Consider the following 18,598-nt stretch of genomic DNA (forward strand, 5'->3'; position numbering starts at 1 on the left):
CCATACTTTGGACACCTGATGTGAAGAGCTGACTCATTTGAAAAGACCCTGATGCTGGGAAAGATTGAGGGCAGGAGGAGAAGGGAACAACAGAGGATGAGATGGTTGGATGGCATCACCAACTCAATGGACATGGGTTTGGGTGGACTCTGGGAGTTGGTGACGGACAGGGAGGCCTGGCGTGCTGTGGTTCATGGGGTCACAAAGACTCAGACATGACTGAGCAACTGAACTGAACTGAAATAGTGTATGATTCTCATTGGATCCAGAGAAGGTGGCACTGTGAGCATCGTGTGTAATGAAGGGAAGAGTTTAAGGAAACTGAAATCACTTGACTAAATCTAGTTTGACTGGACACTCTAATATCAGAGTGTGGTAAAAATACTGTGATGACAGGTACGAAAGACACTTTGAATGAGAATTAAAAACTATCTACGTAACTATAAGGGTATGGATTTTGCATAAATGTTATCATGAAATTGTTTGAACTTGTCTTTCAGCTCTGGAATGAAAATTGGAATCACATCAGAGAATTAGCATGTGCCGACAAAGTTGTCATTTCCAACTTCATAAAAGACTGAAATTTGTTCACAATGGCACATTGAGTGGTTATTCAAACTCTCATTAAATAGATGTATTTCTTGGTAAAAAGATTGCTTTTGAACCTCATCACCTACTTAGGTCAACTTGCCAAGCCCTGGAGAAGCATAAAAGGGAAAGAGAGAGGAGTTATGTCTAAAATCAATGAAGGTTGTTCATTAAGATAATTTTTTTTTCAAAAGAGGGATTCTTGGAGATATAACAAGGAAAGTCTTTTCCATAAAAATCCAAGGACAGAGTGGTTTAAAACTCTGGGGAGACAGCAACACAGATTCTCAAATTTGAAGGGTTAACCAGAATGAAATCAGGAGGATTATGTCATAGATCATATCACAGTTGATCAGAAACTAGTTGAAGAACAGTGTGAGCTTTGATAGATTCAGGGACTAATTTCACAAAACCAGGTACCTGCCAAAGTGTACTTAGGGCAGCTTTATGCCTTTCAACATGTAGAGAAGCATGTTCTCACAGTAACAGAGCATTTAAAACAGAGCTCATGTTGTCAGTCCAATCCAAGGAATCTTTCATCCCTGAAGGATGTCTCCTATTTGTTTACCAGGGATGGAAGCTTCTGGGTGATGGACTGTGTCCCCTGTGTCTTACTATGGTAATTATGTTTCCTACTTCCACTAGTCCCCCAGTGGTACTGTATGATCCCTTATTAGTTTCCTTTAGCTCTATGCATACCTTGTTATGTAAACATATTAAAATATTTGTGTTACTGTTGTTTAGTCACCAAGTCATGTCTGAGTCTTCTGTGATCCCCTGGACTATAGCCTGCCAGGTTCCTCTCTCCATGGGATTTCCCAGTCAAGAATACTGGAGTGAGTTGTCATTTCCTTCTCCAGAGGATCTTCCCAACACAGGGACAAAACCTACATCTCCTACATTGGCATACAGATTCCTTACCACTGGGTCACCAGGGAAACCCAAAATCTTCTTATTTCCGATTTTAAATATGTTGTTTCAAATGTATTCTTTTTAATGACTGAATAATATTCCATAGTGTATATGTACCACAGTTTTCTTATCCATTCATCTGCTGATGGGCATCTAGGTTGCTTCCATGTCCTGGCTATTATAAACAGTGCTGCAATGAACATTGGGGTACATGTGTGTCTTTCAATTCTGGTTTCCTCGGTGTGTATGTCCAGCAGTGGGATTGCTGGGTCATATGGCAGTTCTATTTCCAGTTTTTTAAGGAATCTCCACACTGCTCTCCATAGCGGCCGTACTAGTTTGCATTCCCACCAACAGTGTAAGAGGGTTCCCTTTTCTCCACACCCTCTCCAGCATTTATTGCTTGTAGACTTTTAGATAGCAGCCATTCTGACTGGTGTGAAATGGTACCTCACTGTGGTTTTGATTTGCATTTTTCTAAAAATGAGTGATGTTGAGCATCTTTTAATGTGTTTGTTAGCTATCCATATGTCTTCTTTGGAGAAATGTCTGTTTGGTTCTTTGGCCCAATTTTTGATTGGGTCATTTATTTTTCTGGAATTGAGCTGCAAGTGTTGCTTGCATATTTTTGAGGTTAATCCTTTGTCTGTTGCTTCATTTGCTATTATTTTCTCCCATTCTGAAAACTGTCTTTTCACCTTGCTTATAGTTCAGTTCTAATGAGGTGGATGAAACTAGAGCCCATTATACAGAGTGAAGTAAGTCAGAAAGAAAAACAGCTATACAGTATACTAATGCATATATATATATATATATATATATGGAATATGTGCATTCCATATACACATATGGAATATATGTGTATATGTGTGTGTGTACACACACACACACACACACACACATATATATGGAATTTAGAAAGATAACAATAACCCTATATGCAAGACAGAAAAAGAGACACAGATGTATAGAGCAGACTTTTGGACTCTGTGGGAGAAGATGAGGATGGGAAAAATTAATTAATAAATATGTTATTTCTTGTCAGGTTTCCAATTGATGCAGAAAGTTTGTGTTTTTCCTTTGTAAAAAAAAATAACAGTAAATCAGAAAGTAGCTTTCCTTTTAATAAATTTAGTTTATTTATAAAGCATTTGTACTTCTTTTGATGCACAGCTGCTAAGTAAATTTAACATTTGTCAGGAAAAAGTTTCATGAAAGAGAAAAATGCAACCTAAAGATTATTGGATGTCTTCATGGATATCTGTGTTATTTATAGCATTCTCTTTGGAGTTTATGACTCTAAGGGATTTATGCCTTCTACTGTCTGTTAGCTATTTTGTAAGTCTTTAACTTTGAGAAAATTAATATAATTTCAAATAATTCTTGGTAAGCAAAATTCAAATGTTGTCTGGTGGAAGTTTGATCAATTTCCCTGACCATTACAGATAAAGACAGCTTTCTTCTCATTTGTAAATTCATTTTAGTGTGTGTGCTCAGTCACCTCAGAGGTGTTTGACTCTTTGAGCCTGTCATACTCCTCTCTCCGTTGGCTTCTCCAGGCTAGAATATGGAGAGGGTTGCCATTCCCTTCTCCAGGGGATCTTCCCAACCCAAGAATCAAACTCGTGTCTCCTGCGCCTCCTGCACTGCAGGCAAATCTTTAGTGCTGAGCCACTGGGGAAGCCCTGTTTCACATTTCTGATGGAACAAAGTAAGAGTGGATTCTCCTTTAGACTGATTTTTATGTTACTTTTTCCCCTCGTTATTCAATGAGCTAAATCAAATCTTTGTCGTGAGTTCATTTTATATTTTTATGAGTTGTGACATCACTTTTCAAATGTATTTTTCCTCCACATATTTTTTTCTTTTTTTCTTTTTTTCTTTTTATTTATTTATATTAGTTGGAAGCTAATTACTTTACAATATTGTAGTGGTTTTTGCCATACATTGACGTGAATCAGCCATGGATTTACATATGTTCCTCATCCCGATCCCCCCTCCCACCTACCTCCCCACCCATCCCTCTGGGACTTCCCAGTACACCAGTCCTGAGCACTTGTCTCATGCATCCAACCTGGGCTGGTGATCTGTTTCACACTTGATAATATATTTGTTTCAATGCTATTCTCTCAGAACATCCCACCCTCACCTTCTCCCACAGAGTCCAAAAGTCTGATCTATACATCTGTGTCTGTTTTTCTGTTTTGCATATAAGGTTATCCTTACCATCTTTTAAAATTCCATATATAGGCATTAGTTTACTGTCTTGGTGTTTATCTTTCTGTCTTACTTCACTCTGTATAATGGGCTCCAGTTTCATCCATCTCATTAGAACTGATTCAAGTGAATTCTTTTTAATGGCTGAGTAATATTCCATTGTGTATATGTACCACAGCTTCCTTATCCATTCTTCTGCTGATGGGCATCTAGGTTGCTTCCATGTCCTGGCTATTATAAATTGTGCTGCAATGAACATTGGGGGACGTGTATCTCTTTCAGATCTGGTTTGCTCGTTGTGTATGCCCAGGAGTGGGATTGCTGGGTCATATGACAGTTCTATTTCCAGTTTTTAAAGGAATCTCAACATTGTTCCCCATAGTGGCTGTATCAGTTTGCATTCCCACCAACAGTGTAAGAGGGTTCCCTTTTCTCCACACCATCTCAAGCATTTATTGCTTGTAGACTTTTGGATAACAGTCATCCTGACTGGTGTGTAATGGTAGCTCATTGTGGTTTTGATTTATATTTCTCTAATAATGAGTGATGTTGAGCATCTTTTCATGTGTTTGTTAGCCATCTGTGTGTCTTCTTTGGAGAAATGTCTGTTTAGTTCTTTGGCCCATTTTTTGATTGGGTCATTTATTTTTCTGGAATTGAGCTGCAGGAGTTGCTTGTATATTTTTGAGATTAATCCTTTGTCTGTTGCTTCATTTGCTATTATTTTCTCCAATCTGAGGGCTGTCTTTTCACCTTACTTATAGTTTCCTTTGTTGTGCAAAAGCTTTTAAGTTTCATTAGGTCCCATTTGTTTATTTTTGCTTTTATTTCCAATATTCTGGGAGGTGGGTCATAGAGGATCCTGCTGTGATTTATGTCAGAGAGTGTTTTGCCTATGTTCTCCTCTAGGAGTTTTATAGTTTCTGGTCTTACATTTAGATCTTTAATCCATTTTGAGTTTATTTTTGTGTATGGTGTTAGAAAGTGTTCTAGTTTCATTCTTTTACAAGTGGTTGACCAGTTTTCCCAGCACCACTTGTTGAAGAGGTTGTCTTTTTTCCATTGTATATTCTTGCCTCCTTTGTCGAAGATAAGGTGTCCATAGGTTCGTGGATTTATCTCTGGGCTTTCTTTTTTTTTTCTTTTTTTTGGTAAATAGTGTTGCAATGAACATTGGAGTACGTGTGTCTTTTTTTTTTTTTAATTTGTTTTCCTTTTTTTTTCCCCTTTATTTTTATTAATTGGAGGCTAATTACTTCACAACATTTCAGTGGGTTTTGTCATACATTGATATGAATCAGCCATGGAGTTACACGTATTCCCCATCCCGATCCCCCCTCCCACCTCCCTTTCCACCCGATTCCTCTGGGTCTTCCCAGTGCACCAGGCCCAACCATTTGTCTCATGCATCCCACCTGGGCTGGTGATCTGTTTCACTATAGATAATATACATGCTGTTCTCTTGAAACATCCCACCCTCGCCTTCTCCCACAGAGTCCAAAAGTCTGTTCCGTACATCTGTGTCTCTTTTTCTGTTTTGCGTATAGGGTTATCGTGACCATCTTTCTAAATTTCATATATATGTGTTAGTATGCTGTAATGATCTTTATCTTTCTGGCTTACTTCACTCTGTATAATGGGCTCCAGTTTCATCCATCTCATTAGAACTGATTCAAATGAATTCTTTTTACCGGCTGAGTAATATTCCATGGTTTATGTACCACAGCTTCCTCATCCATTCATCTGCTGATGGGCATCTAGGTTGCTTCCATGTCCTGGCTATCATAAACAGTGCTGCGATGAACCTTGGGGTGCACATGTCTCTTTCAGATCTGGTTTCCTCAGTGTGTATGCCCAGAAGTGGTATTGCTGGGTCATATGGCAGTTCTATTTCCAGTTTTTTTTTTTAAGAAATCTCCACACTGTTTTCCATAGTGGCTGTACTAGTTTGCATTCTCACCAACAGTGTAAGAGTGTTCCCTTTTCTCCACACCCTCTCCAGCATTTATTGCTTGTAGACTTTTGGATAACAGCCATCCTGACTGGCGTGTAATGGTACCTCATTGTGGTTTTGATTTGCATTTCTCTAATAATGAGTGATGTTGAGCATCTTTTCATGTGTTTGTTAGCCATCTGTGTGTCTTCTTTGGAGAAATGTCTGTTTAGTTCTTTGGCCCATTTTTTGATTGGGTCATTTATTTTTCTGGAATTGAGCTGCAGGAGTTGCTTGTATATTTTTGAGATTAATCCTTTGTCTGTTGCTTCATTTGCTATTATTTTCTCCCAATCTGAGAGCTGTCTTTTCACCTTGCTTATAGTTTCCTTTGTTGTGCAAAAGCTTTTAAGTTTCATTAGGTCCCATTTGTTTATTTTTGCTTTTATTTCCAATATTCTGGGAGGTGGGTCATAGAGGATCCTGCTGTGATTTATGTCAGAGAGTGTTTTGCCTGTGTTCTCCTCTAGGAGTTTTATAGTTTCTGGTCTTACATTTAGATCTTTAATCCATTTTGAGTTTATTTTTGTGTATGGTGTTAGAAAGTGTTCTAGTTTCATTCTTTTACAAGTGTTTGACCAGTTTTCTCTCTGGGCTTTCTATACTGTTCCATGGATCTATATTTCTGTCTTTGTGCCAGTACCATACTGTCTTGATGACTGTGGCTTTGTAGTAGAGTCTGAAGTCAGGCAGGTTGATTCCTCTAGTTCCATTCTTCTTTCTCAAGATTGCTTTGGTTATTCGAGCTTTTTGTATTTCCATACAAATTGTGAAATTATTTGTTCTAGTTCTGTGAAAAATACCATTGGTAGCTTGATAGGGATTGCATTGAATCTATAGATTGCTTTGAGTTGTATACTCATTTTCACAATATTGATCCCCTCAATCCAAGAACAGAATATATTTCTCCATCTATTTGTGTCCTCTTTGATTTCTTTCATCAGTGTTTTATAGTTTTCAATATATAGGTCTTTCATTTCTTTAGGTAGATATATGCCTAAGTATTTTATTCTTTTTGTTGCAATGGTGAATGTTATTTCTTCCTTAATTTCCCTTTCTGTTTTCTCATTGTTAGTGTATAGGAATGCAAGGGATTTCTGTGTGTTAATTTTATATCCTGCAACTTTACTCTATTCATTTATTAGCCCTAGTAATTTTCTGGTAGAGTATGGTTTTCTATGTGGAGGATCATGTCTTCTGCAAACACTGAGAGTTTCACTTCTTGTTTTCTTGTCTAGATTCATTTTATTTCTTTTTCTGCTCTGATTGCTGTGGCCAACACTTCCAAAACTATGTTGAATAGTAGTGGTGAGAGTGGGCACCCTTGTCTTGTTCCTGATTTCAGGGGTAATGCTTTCAGTTTTTCACCATTGAAGATAATGTTTGCTGTGGGTTTGTCATATATAGCTTTTACTATGTTGATGTATGTTCCTTCTATTCCTGCTTTCTGGAGAGTTTTTATCATAAATAGACGCTGAATTTTGTCAAAGGCTTTTTCTGCACCTATTGAGATAATCATATGATTTGATCTTTCAATTTGTTAAAGTGGTGTATTACATTGATTGATTTGTGGATATTAAAGAATCCTTGCATTCCTGGGATAAAGCCTACTTGGTCATGATGTATGATCTTTTTAATATGTTGTTGAATTCTGTTTACTAGAATTTTGTTAAGGATTTTTGTATCTATGTTCATCAGTGATATTGGCCAGTAGTTTCTTTTGTGTGTGTGTGTGTGTGTGGTATCTTTGGTTTTGGTATTAGGGTGATGGTGGCCTCATGGAATGAGTTTGGAAGTTTACCTTCTCAGCAATATTCTGAAAGAGTTTGAGTAAGATAGGTGTTAGCTCTTCTCTAAATTTTTGACAGAATTCAGCTGTGAAGCCATCTGGTCCTGGGCTTTAGTTTGCTGGAAGATTTCTGATTACAGTTTCGATTTCCGTGCTTGTGATGGGTCTGTTAAGATCTTCTACTTCTTCCTGGTTTAGTTTTGGAAAGTTACACCTTTCTAAGAATTTGTCCATTTCATCCAAGTTGTCCATTTTATTGGCATAGAGCTGCTGGTAGTAGTCTCTTATGATCCTTTGTATTTCAGTGTTGTCTGTTGTGATCTCTCCATTTTCATTTCTAATTTTGTTAATTTGGTTCTTCTCCCATTGTTTCTTAATGAGTCTTGCTAATGGTTTGTCAATTTTGTTTATTTTTTCAAAAAAACAGCTTTTAGCTTTGTTGATTTTTGCTATGGTCTCTTTAGTTTCTTTTTCATTTATTTCTGCCCTAATTTTTAAGATTTCTTTCCTTCTACTAACCCTGGTGTTTTTCATTTCTTCCTTCTTCAGTTGCTTTAGGTGTAGAGTTAAGGCATTTATTTGACTTTTTCCTTGTTTCTTGATGTAAGCCTGTAATGCTATGAACCTTCCCCTTAGCACTGATTTTACAGTGTCCCATAGGTTTTGGGTTGTTGTGTTTTCATTTTCATTCGTTTCAATGCATATTTTGATTTCTCTTTTTTTTTTCTTTTTTTTTTACTTCTTCTCTGAGTTGCTGGTTATTCAGAAGCATGCTGTTTAGCCTCCATATGTTGAACTTTTTAATAGTTTTTTTTTTTTCTTTCTGTAATTGAAATCTAATGTTATTGCATTGTGGTCAGAAAAGATGACTGGAATGATTTCAATGTTTTTTTGAATTTTTCAAGGCTAGATTTATGGCCCAGGTTATGATCTATTCTGGAGAAGGTTCTGTGTGCACTTGAGAAAAAGGTGAAGTTGATTGTTTTGGGGTGAAATGTCCTATAGATATCAGTTAGGTCTAGCTGGTCCATTGTGTCATCTAATGTTTGTGTTTCCTTGTTAATTTTCTGTTTAGTTGTTCTATCCATAGGTGTGAGTGGGATATTGAAGTCTCCCACTATTATTGTGTTATTGTTAATTTCCCCCTTTCATTCTTGTTAGCATTTGCCTTACATATTGTGGTACTCCTACTTTGGGTGCATGTATATTTATAATTGTTAGATCTTCTTCTTGGATGATCCTTTGATCATTATGTAGTGTCCTTCTTTGTCTCTTTTCACAGCCTTTATTTGAAAGTCTATTTTATCTGATATGAGTATTGCGACTCCTGCTTCCTTTTGGTCTCCATTTGCGTGAAATATTTTTTTCCAGCCCTTCACTTTCAGTTTGTATGTGTCCCTTGTTTTGAGGTGGGTCTCTTGTAGACACCATATATACGGGTCTTGCTTTTGTATCCGTTCAGCCAGGCTTTGTCTTTTGGTTGGGGCATTCAACCCATTTACATTTAAGGTAATTATTGATAAGAATGGTCCCATTGCCATTTGCTTTGTTGTTTCGGGTTCACATTCCCACAATCTTTCTGTGTTTCCTGTCTTGAGAAGATCCTTTAGCATTTTTGAAGAGTTGGTTTGGTGGTGCTGAATTCTCTCAGCTTTTGCTTGTCTGTAAAGCTTTTGAATTCTCCTTCATATCTGAATGAGATCCTAGCTGGGTACAGTAATGTAGGTTGTAGATTATTCTCTTTCATTACTTTAAATATGTCCTGTCATTCTCTTCCGGCCTGAAGAGTTTCTATTGAAAGATCAGCTGTTATCCTCATGGGAATCCCTTTGTGTGTTATTTGTTGTTTCTCCCTTGCTGCTTTTAATATTTGTTCTTTGTGTTTGATCTTTGTTAATTTGATTAATATGTGCCTTGTGGTGTTTTGCCTTGGGTTTATCCTGTTTGGGACTCTCTGGGTTTCCTGGACTCGTGTAACTATTTCCTTCCCCATTTCAGGGAAGTTTTCAGCTATTATCTCCTCAAGTATTTCTTCATGGCCTTTCTTTTTGTCTTCTTCTTCTGGGACTCCCATGATTCGAATGTTGGGGTGTTTCACATTGTCCCAAAGGTCCCTGAGGTTGTCCTCATTTCTTTTGATTCTTTTTTCTTTTTTCCTCTCTGCTTCATTTATTTCCACCATTTTATCTTCTACCTCACTTATCCTATCTTCTGCCTCTGTTATTCTACTTTTGGTTCCCTCCAGAGTGTTTTTGATCTCATTTATTGCATTATTCATTTTTAATTGACTCTTTTATTTATTCTAGGTCCTTGTTAAACATTTCTTGCATCTTCTCAATCCCTGTCTCCAGGCTATTTATCTGTAACTCTATTTTGGTTTCAAAATTTTGGATCATTTTTATTATCATTATTCTAAATTCTTTTTCAGGTAGATTCCCTATCTCCTCCCCTTTTGTTTGGCTTGGTGGGCATTTTTCACGTTCCTTTACCTGCTGGGTATTTCTCTGCCTTTTCATCTTATTTAGATTGCTGTGTTTGGGATGACCTTTCTGTATCCTGGTGGTCTATGGTTCCTTTTTATTATGGAGGTTTCTCCCAGTGGGTGGGGTTTGAAGATTGGCTTGTCAAGGTTTCCTGGCTAGGGAAGCTTGTGTCAGTGTTCTGGTGCATGGAACTGGATTTCTTCTCTCTGGAGTGCAATGGAGTGTCCAGTAGTGAGTTTTGAGATGGGTCTATGTGTTTGGTGTGACTTTGGGCAGCCTGTATATTGACATTCTGGGTTATGTTCCTGCGTTGCTGAAGAATTTGTGTGGTATGTCTTGCTCTGGAACTTATTGGCTCTTGAGTGGTGGTTGGTTTCAGTGTAGGTATGGAGGCTTTTGGATGATCTCTTATTACTTAATGTTCCCTGTAGTCAGGAGTTTTCTGGTTTTCTCAGGTTGGGCTTAAGTCTCCTGACTCTGGATTTCAGTCTTATTCTTCCAGTAGCCTCAAGACTTCTCCAACTATACAGCACTGATAATAAAACTTCTCGGTTAATGGTGAAAAGATTCTCCCCCGTGAGGGACACCCAGAGAGGTTCACAGAGTTGCATGAAGAAGAGGAGAGGGAGGAGGGAGATAGAGATGAGCAGGAGGAGAAGAAGGGGAACTCAAGGGGGGAGAGAGACAGATCTATGCAGTACTCTGTTCCCTAAGTGTTCTCCATAGCCCAGAACACCCACAGAGATTCACAGAATTGGATTGAGAAGAGAAGGGGGAGGGAGGAAATAGGGGTGATCTGGGGGAGAAAAAGGAGAGTCAAAAGGGGGAGAGAGTAATCATCACACTCCTGAGTTAAAGGGGGTACTGAAGATTGGATTCTTAACTGTCCAAAATTAATATCAAATACTGAAAAACAAAGATTAAAAACCTAGAGTAGAGGTTAGGGTTTTAAAAATACAATATTAAAAACAAAAACACAAACACAAAAAATTTAAGAAATATATATGAAGTTCACTTTAAAAATAGGGTCTTTCTTTTTTTCAATGTTATAGTGAAATGAAAATGAAAGTTAAGGAGTAATAGAGGAGTAATAGAGGACTTTAAAAGAAAAAAAAGAAAAAAAATTTTTAAATTAAAAAATACAATAAAAATATATGAAAATGAAGGTGTAATAGAGGTGTAATAAAGGACTTTAAAAGAAAATAAAAGAAAATGAAAATTAAGGAATAATAGAGGAGTAATAGGGAATTTTTAAAGAAAATAAAAGAGAACAAAAGGAAAAAAATTAAAAAATAGTAAAAATATATTTCTCTGGAGCTATTGCGGACAGCGTGGGTTCAGTTCAGTTTCAGATAGCTCTTGTTCCAGCTTATACTTCTCGATATCTATAGGCCCCTTCTGGTGTAGTTGGTGTTAACTACAGGTATTTTAATCTGTTGTACCTGTCACTGCTGAAGTGGTTCCTTTGGTTTATTTGGCTCCTGTTTGCTGGTCTTTTCAGTGTCTAATTTCTGCCCTGACACAATCGGGCGGAGGTGGTCTCTTGTTTAGGTTCGCTTGTTCAGTTGTGCTGTGGGGAGGGAGGGGCACTGCAGACAAATATCAGTAGCCTGTGTGGGGAGCACTCCGTCCACACTGGGTTTGCCTCTGCTCGCGGCGTGTGTGCTTTTCCCGTCTACACTGCTCAGACTCCAGGCTGCTCTATAGGGAACGGGCCCTGAGTTACGTGTGGTTCCAGTTTTGGGGTACTCCACAAAATCGCAGACTCGGTTGGGCCTGCGTTTTGTGCCTTCCCCTGCCCCCGAGCAGCTCAGGCAGCCAGGAGCATGACGAACGCACTCTCCCCGGGTACAGTGCGCCTTATCCCCTCCATAGTCCCAGCCTCAGTTTCCATGCGCGCAGGTTGGGTGAGCCTTGTGTCTGTTCTGGGGAGCTGGTCTCTAGCCGCAACCCTCCCAGCAGATGTCAACCATCCAGAATCTCAGGAAGTCTTTGGTTAGAAACTGGAGGCCTGTTTGCAGTTTGGTAGGGGATGCCGTCTCTGGGGCCACATTTGCCCCTTTCCCCTCCCCCCTACCTCCTGCCTGTGGTCCGCAGCTGGCTAGCTCTTCTCTGGAATTGCTCACTCCTTCCTTTGTTCTGCGAACGGCCCCACAGTGTGTTCAGTTAGCACTTTTTGCAGGTTAATATTCTCTCTCTCTCTTCCTATCCCACAGTTTAAGTTGTTATCTCATGTTAGCTCCCTCCAATTGCTCTCAGGGCATTCAGGTCCAGTCCTTACCCTAAGCAATGCTGCCTGCTCCTCTCCGTTCAGCCCCCACTTGCTGGTGACAGATGCGGGTGTCTGGGGTACTTTTCTGCTGGGAGTTGCTTTTAGGCATGTGATCTGTGGATTTTATTTATTTTTTCTCCCAGTTAGGTTGCCCTCCGAGATTCAAAAACTTCCCCCGACCCACCAGTGAGAGGGTTTCCTGATGTTTGGAAACTTCCTCTATTACCACTCCCTTCCTGGGACGGGTCTCCGTCCCTAGCTCTTTTGTCTCTCTTTTTATCTTTTACATTTTGTCCTACCTCCTTTTGAAGACAATGGGCTGCTTTTCTGGGTGCCTGATGTCCTCTACTAGCAATCAGAAGTTGTTTTGTGGAGTTTGCTCAGCGTTCAAATGTTCTTTCGATGAATTTTTAGGGGAGAAAGTGGTCTCCCCATCCTATTCCTCTGCTATCTTAGCTATCTTAGCTCCTCTCCCAGAAAGGGGCATTTCTAAAAGTGAATATTTGAATAAATCAGATTAAAGATAAGAATTCAGGTTTTCTAAATGCCAACTTGTTTTATCTTTTCCCTGTGGGATTAGCCACTATTCTCACTTAAAATAAGGTAATTTCAACACAAGACATTGTTTGCTTTGTGTAATTGTTCATGTAATTATTTCAATGAGCTTCATTGTTTCCCAAAGTGAGAACTGCCTAGGGAAATAAGAGTGTTGAGAGCTCTTAACAAAATACATCCTTTGACTCAGTCCTGTAGGATTTTCTCATGTAAATAGGAAATACACAAAGTAAAGACCTATTATACAGTATTTTTTAAGCTTCCATTTTCCACACCGGTTTAGCCTGTGTCTTCACTTTATTCTTAACCCACAAAAGTAAACTAAGTTGTAATAGTAAGACTAAAGAACTTCCTGCATCTGTCAGATATACTTGGTAGCACAAAAATGTGGTGGTTTTTGCTCATTATTTTGGAAAGATAGATTCATTTCAAATGCTTCTATTCAGTTATCTACAGCATCAGGGAATGGATATGGACACGCTTGCCCTCTGTAGAACACACATAGTTCACTAGATACGTAGAACTGGCCCACTAGGAGAGCACTGAGTAAACATTCTCTCTCCTTGCAGAAATTAATAAACAGAAACCCAGTGAAATAGAGTTGGGAGACCAGAAGGCATAACAGCATAGCAGAGCCCAACAGGAAGAAGAAAGACTCTATTTCTTCCTGGCAATGTCTCAGCCCATGAAAAGTCATGTGTACTTTATTTCCTAGTGCCCCCTCAGCTTTATTTTCCCTTCTATAAAAGCATTTACCTTTCCTTGCCTGTGGGGGAATTGCACATGGTTCATCATGGTTACAGTCCCTAAACTGCAATTCTTGCTGATCCCAAATTAACGCATGCTTGCTGGGGAAATATCTGACATCCTATATGTTTCAGGCCAACAGCTAGCAATCAGCTTTCTGACCAGTGAAGGATGTGGCGATATGCCACCCAGGACTGAGGGTTAGAATCTATTTCAGGTAATCTCCAGAAAGAGTTGAGCATTTATATTTGCTAGAGTATAGCTACATTAGTAAATGGTCACAGATCTCTCAGAGAAAGGTTAGGTTGAAGATTTGCACCACCTATTTGTGCTGACAGCTATAATTCAAAAATATCTGATATCTTCTTTAGTCAAAGAATCTCTGGATTTGGAAATTATCTATTTCTGGAAATTGGAAGAGGAAATACGGTTTTTTTTTTCCTTTCTGAATTGAAACTTGGTCATTCAATTCAGACCTCTGTTGAGCAAAGTCAACCTGTATTTTATCATCATCACTATCCAGTATCAATACCACCATATATTAATTGGCTTGGGCTTCCATAACAAAATAATGCAGACTTCATAACTTAAATACAAGTCATTCATCTTTTTCACAGTTCTGGAGGCTGGATGTCCAAGGTTAAAGTAACAGCAGGATGCGTTTCTGGCGAGGCCTCCCTTCCTGCTTACAGACAGCCTGCTTCACACTCTCTTCTCTCAGGGCCTTTTCTCTGAGCAAACATGTGGACTCTGGTTTACGTTCCATTTCTCACGAGGACACCAGTTCTATAGGATGAGGCTTCACCCTATGCTCTCATGGAGCACTGCCTGTTTCAGTTACCACTGCTCAAGGCTTCCCAGCCTGTATGGATATATGAATGAGGAAACTGATTACATGACTTCAGCCTCAGCCAGTTTCTGACTTCAAGCTTATGAGAGATGTTGAGCTTAAAATACCCAACTGAACTAATCAAATTCTTGATCTATTATAATTATCCAAATCAGTAAAGTGAGACTTAGTTTTTGAAACTACTAAATTTGGGAGTGATTTTGTTTTTTATATGGCAATGATATCTGAAACACTTCAGTAATTTTAACACTATACTATTGCTTCATGGATATAAATGTTAACTGAACAAAATAAAGATCTAAGAAATAAAATAGTACATAAATAGACTTTATATATTAACATTATCATAGTGATATAGAAGGGTAGTCAGAAACAGAATATTGTTCCCAAGTCAGATCAAACTCTGTCACTTGAAAAAAAATCAATACACATAAAACTTGATAAATGGGAGAGCTGCCTTAAACCACAATGCCAGCAATCTACAGAAATGATGGATTTAGTGTCGGCAAAAAACACCTCCAAAGATTCTGCTGAGCCATGAACATTTTGAATGGAAGAGGGAAGAAATCTCAGTTAATCACTGAGGTAGAGAGTCAGATTCCTCAACAACCCCCACTGCATGCAGGCTTGTTGACTTCTTGTAGATGTTACCTTGTTCACACAGTTTGGTCACAAGTTTGACTATGAAATTATTGAAAGGGAACCTAGGAAAGAAATCTGATAATCTGTTACTTATTTTTCATTTCTAACTTTTTTGATCTACAGAAAGATCCAACCAGTTAGGCAAGCTGTTGTTATAAACTAAAATATTTGAAAGGTGTGCATGGGCTGAAAATGAGTAGAGCATAGGGTGTCTGGTTAAAGGTTACTTATACTGTAACTTTGATAAAGTGACAAGGAAAAGGCTTCCTGCTGAGAAGAGTGTTCTGTAAAGAGCTGCTTAAAATTGCATATAAGTATCATTAAATATCTGCACTCAGAATGAGAGAGTCATTTCCTAGGCAGGTTGATAAGAAGTCTAGGGGTCCCCAAGGAGAGAGAGGTCTGGGATATTCAAGGAGGAAGAAAGGACAAACTTTTTTACTTTTTTTCCTCTACATTCCTTAGGATTATATAACAATAATGTATCCTGCCTAAGGACAGTCTTTGGATTAAACCCTCTGGCTAATTCTGTTATCTTAAAACATAAATTATGGGAGTAGGTCTGGTCTTTACAAGGATGTATCCTGCCTGAGGACGATCTTTGGATTAAACCTTCTGGCCAACAGTGTTATCTTAAGATGTAAATTATGGGAGTAGGTCTGGTGAGGTCTTTACAACCTCCAGACATTCTTTGGATTCATTGGAGAGTATATAACTCCATTACTAATACTAGCAAAGGGCTCTTTTGCCCCCTTCTGATGCCTATGTCAGAAGCCTTCTCTATCTCCTTTATACTTTAATAAAACTTTATTACACAAAAGCTCTGAGCGATCCAGCCTCGTCTCTGGCCCCGGATTGAATTCATCTCCTCCGGAGGCCAAGAATCCCGCGTCTCATCGTTCAGCAACAACCTTTCAAAAATAAGGAAGACACATGTGCATTTCTAATGGAAAATAAATAATCACAGTTCATAGTTGTTGCCTGAACATTCAAGAGATAAATTCCAGTAGAAAGAATTTTACCTTTTGATCTGTTGACCACTTACAACACTTAGGTGTTTATAGCTGGGTTTACACTATTTTCATTACTATCTTTTGGGTCTGTCAGAACGGTAGACACATTTCATAATAATTATTATAACTTTTGAAATTCCCTTTGTAAAAAGGAGATGCTAGTTAAATATAGGTATGGTCTTGGTATTTTATACACAAAAGAATAGAAGCAGAGATTGCTAACAGATATTTATGTACCAGTGTTAATAGTGGCATTACTCACAACAGCCAACAGGTGAAAACAACCCAGATTTATTTCACATGTTTGGAAAGATTGTTGTTGTTATCTCTCCAAACATTTTCTCAGGTCCTCTCTCTCCTTCTCTTCTTCTGAGACTCTTATAATGCAAATGTTGGTGCATTTAATGTTGCCCCAGATGTTTCTTAGACTGTCTTCATTTCTTTTCAGTCTTTTTTCTTTATTTTTTGGCACTGATTTCCACTATTCTGTCTTCCAGGTTACTTATCTATTCTTCTGCCTCAATTATTCTGCTAGTTATTCCTTCTAAGATATTTGTCACTTCAATTATTGTATTGTTTGTCTCTGTTTGTTTGTTCTTTAGCTCTTGTATGTCTTTATTAAATATTTCTTGTGGCTTCTCAATTCTTGCCTCCATTCTTTTTCTAAGATCTTGGATCACTTTCACTATCATTACTAAGATTTATCTTTTCAGTAAGTTGCCAAATTCCACTGCACTTATTGGCAAAATGGCTGTCTGAGGAGGCCTTACAAATAGCTGTGAAAAGTAGAGAAGTGAAAAGCAAAGGAGAAAAGGAAAGATATACCAGTTTGAATGCAGAATTCTAAAAAATAGCAAGGAGAGATAAGAAAGTCTTTCTCAGTGATCAATGCAAAGAAATAGAGGAAAATAATAGAATGGGAAAGACTAGAGATCTCTTCAACAAAATTAGAGATACCAAGGGAATATTTCATGCAAAGATGGGCTCAATAAAGTACAGAAATGGTATGGACCTAACAGAAGCAGATATGGCAAGAATACACAGAAGAGCTGGCAAGAATAAGAAGAGGTGGCAAGAATACACCAGAAGAACAGTACAAAAAAGATCTGCACAACCAAGATAATCATAATGGTGTGATCACTCACACTCACCTAGAACCAGATATCCTGGAATGTGACGTCAAGTGGGCCTTAGGAAGCATCACTACGGATAAAGCTAGTGGAGGTGATGGAATTTCAGTTGAACTGTTTCAAATCCTGAAAAATGATGCTGTGAAAGTGCTGCACTCAGTGTATCAGCAAATTTGAAAAACTCAGCAGTGTCCGCCAGACTGGAAAAGGTCAGTTTTCAATCCAAACCCAAAGAAAGGCAATGCCAAAGAATACTCAAACTACTGCACAATTGCACTCATCCCACATGCTAGTAAAGTAATGCTCAAAATTCTCCAAGCCAGGCTTCAGCAATACGTGAACCGTGAACTTCCAAATGTTCAAGCTGGTTTTAGAAAAGCCAGAGGAACCAGAGATCAAATTGCCAACATCTGATGGATCATTGCAAAAGCAAGAGAGTTCCAGAAAAATATCTATTTCTCCTTTATTGACTATGCCAAAGCCTTTGACTGTGTGAATCACTATAAACTGTGGAAAATTCTGAAAGAGATGGGAATAACAGACCACCTGACCTGCCTCTTGAGAAACCTGTATGCAGGTCAGGAAGCCACAGTTACAACTGGACATGGAACAACAAACTGGTTCCAAATAGGAAAAGGAGTACGCCAAGGCTGTATATTGTCACCCTGCTTATTTAAGTTATATGCAGAGTACATCATGAGAAACTCTGGGCTGGATGAAGCTCAAGCTGAAATCAAGATTGCTGGGAGAAATATCAGTAACCTCACATATGCAGATGACACCATCATTATGGCAGAAAGTGAAGAACTAAAGAGCCTCTTGATGAAAGTGAAAGAGGAGAGTGAAAAAGTTGGCTTAAGTCTTAACATTCAGAAAACTAAGCTCATGGCATCTGATCTCATCACTTCATGGGAAATAGATAGGGAAACAGTGGAAACAGTGGTTGACTTTATTTCTCTCGGCTCAAAAATCACTGCAGATGTTGATTGCAGCCATGAAATTAAAAGACACTCCTTGGAAGGAAAGTTATGACCTAACTAGACAGCATATTAAAAAGCAGAGACATTACTTTGTCAACAAACGTCCATCTAGTCAAGGCTATGGTTTTCCCAGTGGTCATGTATGGATGTAAGAGTTAGACTATAAAGAAAGCTGAGCACCAAAGAGTTGATGCTTTTGGACTGTGGTGTTGCAGAAGACCTTTAAGGGTCCCTTGGACTGCAAGGAGATCCAACCAGTCCATCCTAAAGGAGATCAGTCCTGGGTGTGTGTTGGAAGGACTGATGTTGAAGTTGAAACTGCAATACTTTGGCTACCTCATGCAAAGAGTTGACTCGTTTGAAAAGCCCCTGATGCTGGGAAAGATTGAGGGCAGAAGCAGAAGTGGATGACAGAGGATGAGATGGT

The sequence above is a fragment of the Cervus canadensis genome, chromosome 3 (assembly GCF_019320065.1).
Source record: "Cervus canadensis isolate Bull #8, Minnesota chromosome 3, ASM1932006v1, whole genome shotgun sequence".
Lineage (NCBI taxonomy): Eukaryota > Metazoa > Chordata > Mammalia > Artiodactyla > Cervidae > Cervus > Cervus canadensis.